This window comes from Castor canadensis, chromosome 15 (assembly GCF_047511655.1).
Source record: "Castor canadensis chromosome 15, mCasCan1.hap1v2, whole genome shotgun sequence".
NCBI lineage: Eukaryota > Metazoa > Chordata > Mammalia > Rodentia > Castoridae > Castor > Castor canadensis.
In genome coordinates, this window is record NC_133400.1 from 53,834,076 (window position 1) to 53,843,143 (window position 9,068).

At 40.1% G+C, this 9,068-nt stretch overlaps 1 long non-coding RNA gene across 1 annotated transcript; it reads right to left on the reverse strand.

The window, feature by feature from the left end:
* Window positions 1-457: 457 nt before the first annotated feature.
* On the reverse strand, window positions 458-8,684 carry LOC141417458 (uncharacterized). Its single transcript, XR_012442020.1, has 3 exons — window positions 8,653-8,684; window positions 6,737-6,876; window positions 458-914 (listed from the first exon to the last, which is right to left on the reverse strand). It is a non-coding gene; the product is annotated as an uncharacterized lncRNA (long non-coding RNA).
* Between the last annotated feature and the right edge of the window lie 384 nt (window positions 8,685-9,068).

A 9,068-nucleotide genomic window follows, 5' to 3' on the forward strand; every position in this document is an offset into this window, starting at 1 on the left:
TTTAGCAAGAATGTGAAATGAAGGGAACTGTGATACTTTATTAGTGGGAATGCAAATTGGTACTGTCATTGTGAAAAATAGAATGGAGGTTCCCCAAAAAATTAGAAATAGATCATCTGATCCAGCTATCCCACTACTGGGTATGCATCTGAAAGAAACAGTCAGTGTGTTGGGGAGAGACATGCATTCCCATGTTCATTGCGGTGGTCTTCACCACAGCCAGGAAACAGATAACATCTTGGTTTTATTCTTCCATTTCTTTATCCTCCTCTTGTTCTTATTTTTATTTGTGAGTGTTTTTTTTTTTATATTTTGTATTTTTTTTTTTCATTTTTCTTTTATTATTCATATGTGCATACAAGGCTTGGTTCATTTCTCCCCCCTGCCCCCACCCCCTCCCTTACCACCCACTCCACCCCCTCCCGCTCCCCTCCTCAATATTTTTGTATTTTTTTTTTTTTTTTTTTTTTTTTTTTTTTTTTAGTTCTGACTTTACACAGTAGTGACAGGAATCACAGTATAGGGTACTGTGTTTCCATGAAAAGCATGGATAATATAGAACAAACTTCATGATCAATTAGAATTTATTTTCCTTCTAGAAAATGATTAGGCTTCATTTGTTTTTTCTTCAGCAACTTGCTCAACGTTCTCGCTTACTTTTTGTTCTAAGCTGCTTGCTTGACTTACAGCTCCATCATCCTTCATTGGATCTGCAGTTTTTGCTTCTTCTCCCTCATTCTCTGCCTCTTCTACCTCTTCTTCTTCCACCTCTTCTTCCTCCTCCTCTTCCTCATCCCCTTGTGGTTTTTCACATTCCTTTTCTTCCTGCAATTCTTCCATTTCTTTATCCTCCTCTTCTTCTTAACATCTTGGTTTTAAATAGTATCTGGGGAGAGCGTCACTGAAGAGATTACCTGTGGAGGAGACAAGGGGGCGGGCTCTGTGGGTATTTGGAGGGAGGCTTTCTGTCCCAGGCAGGAGGAGCAAGTAGATGCAGCTGGAGCATGCAATGCCTTCAAGAAACAGAAAGGAGGTCAATGGAAAGTACGCAAGGTCATGGGAGGTGGAGACATGGGGCCATACCCCAAAGTCTTTGGCCATTGTGAAGACTTTGGCTTTGGTTCTGTGTGAGAAGGGGACTGGAGCAGATGCTGCTAAAAGGGGACACTTTATCTGGCTCACTCTGTAATAGGAGCCACGGGCTGGTGTGCTGACAGTAGACTGCAGGTACAGGGACACCTGGAGGAGTTGAACTGCAACGTGTCTTCAAGAGATGAAGGCAGATTGGCCAAATATGTTTTGCGTTTGTTTTTTGAAACTGGGTTTCCCTATGTTGCCCAGGCTGGCCTCCTGCATGAGCTTCCCTAGTGCTTGGATTATAGATGTGCACTACTGTGGCTGGCTTGGTTGAATATGTTTTAAAGGTAGAGTCCCTCTGACTTTCTGGTGAATTGGACATGGGGCATGTTCAGTTTGATGCCCTCATTAAGGTGGCATCCACTAGAATTTTCCACTGTCAAATGATTACTGCCCCCTTTGTAATTAATACACAATTCCTGGGGAAATTTTCTTAGCTTATATAAATATCCTCTTTCTCAACAAACTTTAGCCCATTAGTTCAGGCATTCATTGATGATTTTGCTTGAATCACTTACTACTATGATTATTGTAAAATGGTGACTTTACTCACCCCATCACTCATCATATTGATTAATTGGTACTTCATTAAACAAGAGTTTTGCTTCACACTTGACTATGGACTCACATATTATTATTTTGCTCGCTGTGTTACAGTTTGTGAACATCATTGTGTCTTTTTGGGGGAGGGTGATTACTGGGATTGAATTCAGGGCCTGGTGCTTGCTAGGCAAGTACTCTACCATTTGAATCATGTCCCCAGTCCTTTTGCCTTTTAGTTGTGTTTTTCAGATAGGGTTTCACACTTTTGCCTGTGCAGGCCTTGGACCATGATCCTCCTACCTCCACCACTCAGGTAGCTGGGATTATAGGTGTGCACACTTGCCTCAGCTCATATATTTTAATGCCTAAAACATTTGGCTACATCAAGCTTTATTGTGTCTCTTTGACAAATCTCCTTCATTTTTTGAATACTTCCTGACTTTCTGACCCAATGATACGCCAAGTGTGTGTATACTTTCCTTGTCCTATACTGTGATCCAACTATTTCTCCAAGGAATCCTGATTCCTCTTAGTGGACAATGATATTTAGAAACCAAGATCTGAGCATACAGCATATATTAAAATTATGGGATTTCAAGTTCTCTTTGCTATGGCTAAAATAAGAATTTTTTCTGTCTTCATTTTAACAGTTAAACTTTAGCTGAGTCCAAAGAGAAAAGAAAGAAACATGGAATGTTGGAAGTTGTCAACCTTAAGCTGTCCTTCGTATTGAGACACAAGGTGATGCCAATCACAAAATCTTAAGGGTCATTCATCTTTCATTCTATATTGATTGCTACTTTATTATTAAGGAAGAGCTTTGCCTAATTGTTGACTGTTTATGTGAGTATGGACTCCCATATTATTATTTTACCTACTTTGTTACAGTCAGTGAATGTCACATTTTTGGGGGGAATGGTAATGGAGATTGAACTTAGGACCTCATGTGTGATCTGACTTCCATGAAGCTCTTTCCCTTCTCTTTCTTTCTAGGTACTAAGGAACAAGTAACACTTATAATAACATTATCGGACTCTCAGCTTACTTTCACATATGTTATCTCAGTTGAGCGAACGACAAAACCTTTTAAACCACACATGGTCATCATTCTTATTTACTTTACACATGGGGAAAGTGGCAGACAGAGACTAAATGACTTTCCTAAAGTTACATAAGTAACAATATGGTCTCGAGTGCTTTTTCTGAGTGCTTTTTCTGAGTAACATTCAACTTGCTTTCCTCAGTGTTTCCAATCCTAAACATCATCACATCATCTGTGACCAGCATTTTTTCCTCTGTAACAATATACCTGATTTTTGACTCCTTCAACTGACCCATTTCATTTCAGTACTGGAAGCTGCATAGCTCCCACTCGAAACCCTGCAACCCCACTGGGGAGTGGTTCAGGCAATAGCATAACCTTACACAAGCCCCCACCTTGAGTCAACCTGACTCCCCAGTGTCCTGGAAATCAATGGTGTTCACGATCATGGGTGTATCTGCTGCCTCTGGGCAACTTTTTCAGAATATATTTATGCTCTAGGCCTCTGTACCCCTTGACCAATGGGCACCCCTTGACTATTTGGGCCTCATACGTACATGTCTGTCCTGGAACCCATCCAAGTGTCCCTACTTATGGGATGGAGTTGGCCCTGCCCTCAGGGTCTGGAGCCTGACTTGTGGACGGACCCACTAACACTCCAAGTTTTCAAGTTTCCCCCTCTTAGGATGCTCCCTGAGCTCTTAAGCTCTATGGCCTCATCACCAGCCTCTCCCTGGGAGCTGCTGATGTACCTGCTCTCCTGTTACTGGTCAGCCCCCAGGTTCTGTCTTCCTATCCTGTTCTCAGGGGTGGCTTGTATGTTAGTCAGCTTCCCATCATGGTAACAAGCACTTAAGATAATAAACTTAAAAAGAGAAAAGGTTTATTGTGGCTCACAGTTTTGGAGTCTTTGGCCCATAATCAGTTGGCCCATTGCCTTTGGACCCGTGGTGAGGCAGCATATCACAGGGAAGCACTGGGCAGAGCAAAGCTGCTTTCTTAATGACCAGGAAGGAAAAGAGGAAGAGTCCAGGTCCCACAATTCCTTTTGAAAACATGCCCCCAGTAACCTAAAGACTTCCCCTAGGCTCCATCACTTAAAATTTCCACCTCCTCCAATTGCTGGGACCAAGGCTTTAACACATTTTGGGGACATTTCAGATCCAAACTATAGCAGCTTCTTTCTTTGTACACCACATCCAGTTCATTGCTATTATAAAATGTAAGATGACTGATCACCTTTCTTCAAGCTTCCCAAAATTCCTCCCTCATCAAATAATTATCCCTTGATGGTCATAATTAAGTTCTGAGCAGTCGTTTACCTCATTGCATTGACCCACTTCCACGACTAACTCATGTGCCAAAAGAACTGCTATTCACAGCAAACTGCTCAAATGTGACCTGTTTCTATCTTCAAATGATTGCATGATTTTTGGCATAGTTTTGCTGTGTCTGGAACTCCCATTTTTGGAAAATTGGTTCAAATGGTGATGCCAAACTTATTTTCCGAAACATTAAAGTAACTAAAACATGTGTATCAACCATTCCTTTACCACTGGTTTTTGGCAAGCTGCTCTGAGATTAGCTTTGGCAAGTAGTTTACAAATTAGGTTGTCTTCAAAGAAACACCTGGCAGCTTTTTCTAATGGAAGGCAAAGCTGTTATCTAGGATGATATCATGTGCAGACATAATTGGTAAGCCAACCTGGGAGATGGAAAGAGAAGTTCCCCCAGAAGCTCTGTCCTAGTACATACCAGCTATACAGTCTTGCTCGGAGGTAAAAAAAAAAAAAAAAAAAAAAAACATTTTTAGGGCTTTGATTTCTAGTTTATGTTACAGACAAATACTAGGGCTCTGTGCCCACAGCAGTAAAACATCCTGATATACTCAAAATGCTCCATCCTTTAGGGTAAACTAGGTCTGAGTGGAGACCCTGGCTCCACTGCCCAATACTGCAGGAAAGCTTGCTTGCCATGGAAGATTGAAATACCTAAAAGACTCGTGGAAAGCAGATTGAATGTGGAGAGTTCCTTAGCACTTTTAATCAAGACATTTTTATTTTTTTCTCTGTGATTATTGCCTTATGGTGAATCTCCATAGTGCCTCAGCTCTGAAATGACATATGTCTGAGAGGGACTGGATGACCACACCTGAAAAAAAACTCAAACATCGGGAAGAGAGGAGTTTAGTTCCTGATCATTAGTGTGACTCAGCTTCCCCAGGGTACCCACGTGTAAGTGACTACTTTAGAGCTTGCAGGCACTGAGCCAGGGGATGGTGAATAATGACAGGTGGTTCCTGGCCAGGAGGCCAGTTACTAGGTCCAGGCGGGTGGGGCAGGTTGGGAGTGGGCAGGCAGAGGACTAGCGTGTTTAGTACTTCAGAGAGCATTACAACCAGTCAGGTCCAATCCCATACTGATTGGTGTTGGAAACTTGTCCTGCCCAATCATTACCTTCCCTCCCTGGGAAGAGCTCACAAGGATCTGAGTTCTTTCAGTGTCTGGTTGAAAGTTTAATAAAAAATCATGACACCAGCTGAAAAACAACTTAGTCCATGATACCCTTTTCATCTCTGGAGGGTGGAGTGAGAGGAACTAAAGCCAGGCTCCTTCCTGTCCCAACAGCCCACTGAGCAAGGCCACCAGCATGTTATGCCCTACCCACTGCAGCATTCTGCCAGAAGTACCTCACCTGCACCCACTAGGAGATTCCTACATGTGTCGAAGTATCTTGCCTTTAAAAGGTTTTCAGCTGAGCCTAAAAGGTTAACTGTCTGGGGAACTGGAAGGGGATTCCTTCAATGGACAGAAGGTGGATGGAGGGGTCTTTTCCATCCTAACATTACAAATTACACATTCTCAAAACCTCTCTTGCTTGCATTCCTCCTTTGTAAGATGAGGATAATAACAGCTGCCTCTTATGACTGTTGTAATGATAAAGAGGAATATTTATGAATGGGGTAAATAGATAATCACTAAATGCTTATTCTTAGTAGTATTCTCACTCCTGAGAACTCAGTCATTACTATTTAGTCCCTACTGGTAAACTGAGTCAAATGTGGAAAATTCACTGACTCCTGAGCTGCAGAAGGGGCATTGTCTTTCATTCTGTTTTCTTTTTTTAAAAAAATTGAGACATAATATTCATACATCTTTATGGGGTATATTATGGTTATTCAATACATGTATACAGTGTGTAATAATCATATCAGGGTAGTAAGCATTTCCATGCCTTCAAACGTTAATCACTTTTATGTGCTGGGAATTTTGTACTCGTCTGAAAAGTAGATAGTCAATGTTGAAAGCTTAGACACTTGTCCTACATAATAATTTTATGATCATTTCCAAAGTAAAGAGAAAGCTAGGCTTACTATTCTGCCCAAACCAGAATTTAAGTCATAACCTTACCTTGTTGAATGTGCATGCAAGTACAGATAAACAGGGAGAAGTCACATTCCAGAGAGATCATGAGTCTATTTCCATTGAGGATATACTTAAAGGATGCCTATATGAGAGTTGTCTTTTCCAACTGAAGACTTTTCTGCAAGCTTCAGAATATTAGGCTGAATTTACTTAGCAGCATTTGTTTTCTTTTAATATTGCTTATGGAGCACTGAATATAATAGAACCTCACTGTAACACAGCCCTTTGGATGGGCTACAATATAAGTTATAAGTAGTGTGTTGGTAGTGAGTTCACAGGTATAAAGAATGACAGGACTGTAAAACAGGTACAGTATGTGTGGGGGAGTGCTAGTGGGAGGGGAAGGGGAATGAAAGAGATTAAGGTGAGGGTATAGGGTTGATGGACTTCATATACCTGTATGAAGTAGAACAAAGGAACCTCATGCAATTGCTTTAAGTGGGGCGGGGAGGGGATTGAGATGGGGAGATGATGGGGATGATGTAACTAATGCACAATAGAAAGCCTAATTGGAATGGTCACTATGAATCCTCTCTGTATAATGAATATAACTTAATAAAAATTTATTTTAAAAAGAATTAATACTTACAAATACTAGTCAATAAATGCTTATTTTTAGTAATTTTTTTTGAAACAGGGTCTCATTACATAGCCCAGGGTAGCTTCAAACATATGATCCTCCTGCGTCTGCTTTCTAAGTGGTGGGATTACAAGTATACTCCAGCACACCTGGCAAGGAAAAATATTTAAAAGAATACCATCAACATTAATTACTTCCTGTTTTGCACTTAAAGAGAAATATCATAAAATATTTATTTTAACCTGCTTGCCTGTCAGACTTATACCTATAGGATAACGGTTTAGATAGATTCCTTATAAAAAAAGAAAATTCCAGTATTGGAAAATAACTCTCTTGGATGTGCTGCTTCATCTTTCTCCACTTACGAATGCTGTTATTGATTTAGAAATGGAATTTCCAAAGCAGTGACTTTTATGAAAATGTGATATACTGTGGAAAACAGGAGCAGGAGGGAGTAGGAAGAGGAAAGATAATTTACAGAACAAACTTGAACAATAACTTTAATGGTCTTCATCTATCCCTATAAATCAACAAGTCACTTTCCCACAGGTCAGAAGGCTACAGTAGAATTTGGCCTCATTTTGTTCATTTTGTAGGTGGTGACAAGTGCTCGGACCAGTGCCATGTCGTGCATTTGGAAGAATGACTGCATTATGAAACCCATTCCAAGCTGCCCACTGTTCCAGCAATGGAAATACTGAAGGATGTTTGGACTGATTTAAAAATGTAAAGATGTAATGTAGGTAAGACTACCACTCAAAGATCCCCCAAATAAGTCTCGGTCACTTGACTGATTAAGTTCTGTTGTTAAGTGGAAAAGAATCATTTCTTTTGCTAGCAAATAATAACTTCTATAGCTCATAGAAGTATAGACACTTCAGGCTTAACAGAAAACAATCATCCTTTGTGTAGCAGGTTTTGGACCTCATTTTCAGGAAAGTATGGTAGACAAGATAACTCTGAACCATCCTCCTTATTAACGTGAAAAACTACATTAGTATTGAAAAACAGCCTCACTAAGTTGAACGCATTACTGAGCTGGCACTAAGTTAAGGAATGAACAGGTCCTAAGGAAGTGGAAACAGGAATCCCGGGAGGCAGGCGAATTCCAAATCCCACTTACACCCTGCCGGTGTGGCTGAACCCTGGAGATACTGTCTACACAGGCTTCAGAGCACAGAACAGAAGCTTAGGTCTTCTCTGAGGGAGTAATATAGTAAGAAAGTCCCTAACTATCTGGAACTCTAAAAACTACAGCCCCAGAATAAGAATGAATGAGAAGCAAACCCTGATATTCAGAAAAGGACTGAAGGGAAACTTGCCTGTCTCCACTTTGAACTGGGAATAGGCACAAAAGATCCCTGTCTCTCCCTGAGAATGTGTGAGCACAAGTCTGAGTTCATACTACCTAGTAGTACAGAAATCTCAGGCTGAATTTTAAGTTGCAGTTAGTGACACTAAAGCAAGAACAAATCTCTCTGGAGGAACTCAACTTCAACTCAAAGAAGCCAAAACAATAACTTTACAGAATAATCAGACAAAATTCTAAAAACACTCAATAAAAGAAGACATAATGGATGAAATTCACCAGAAACATCAGAAACAGACACGAACTCACAAATACTACAGATACGGAAAATATCAGACCCAGACATGTTTCCATATACAGAAATGTAAAGAGAAGTTAGAGGTAAGGGGGATACAGTGAGAAGGCATGACATGTGTCCCACGGTGACAAGATACAAGATTCAGAAGATATGAACCACTATTCAAGGAAAAACATTTTCAGAGCTATTAAAAGACATCAATTCTTCAATGAAATCCAATGAATACCACCACCCCAGATGAATTTTTGAAAAGTTACAATAAAACCAAAGAAAAACAAGATCATAAAAGTAGCCAGAGAAATGAGGCGAATCACTTACAAAAGAAGCTAACTTAGGCTGGCTGCTGATTTCCAAACAGTGATAATTAGAGTAAGGGTGGAGCACACCTGACTCATCAGTCTAGCCTGGTTTTGCCTGTACTTCAACTTCATATAAGTGGGAACACAACGTATATAACCTTTTGTTTCTGTTTCCTTCTCTCAACATTGTGCCTATGAAATCCATTGATTTTGTTACACCTAATAATAGTTGGTACTTTAAAAATTCTGTGGAATATTCTACTTTGTGAATATACTGTAAATTTTATTTAGTGCTTTGCCGATGGGCATTTGAGTTACTTTCAACTTTTTGCTATTATGGGTATTATGCTACTATGAATCTTTTCGTTTTTCAAAATTGTTTCTTGTAATCTGTCTCCTGTAATGTATATATTCTCTCTATGGAAAACTAATAAA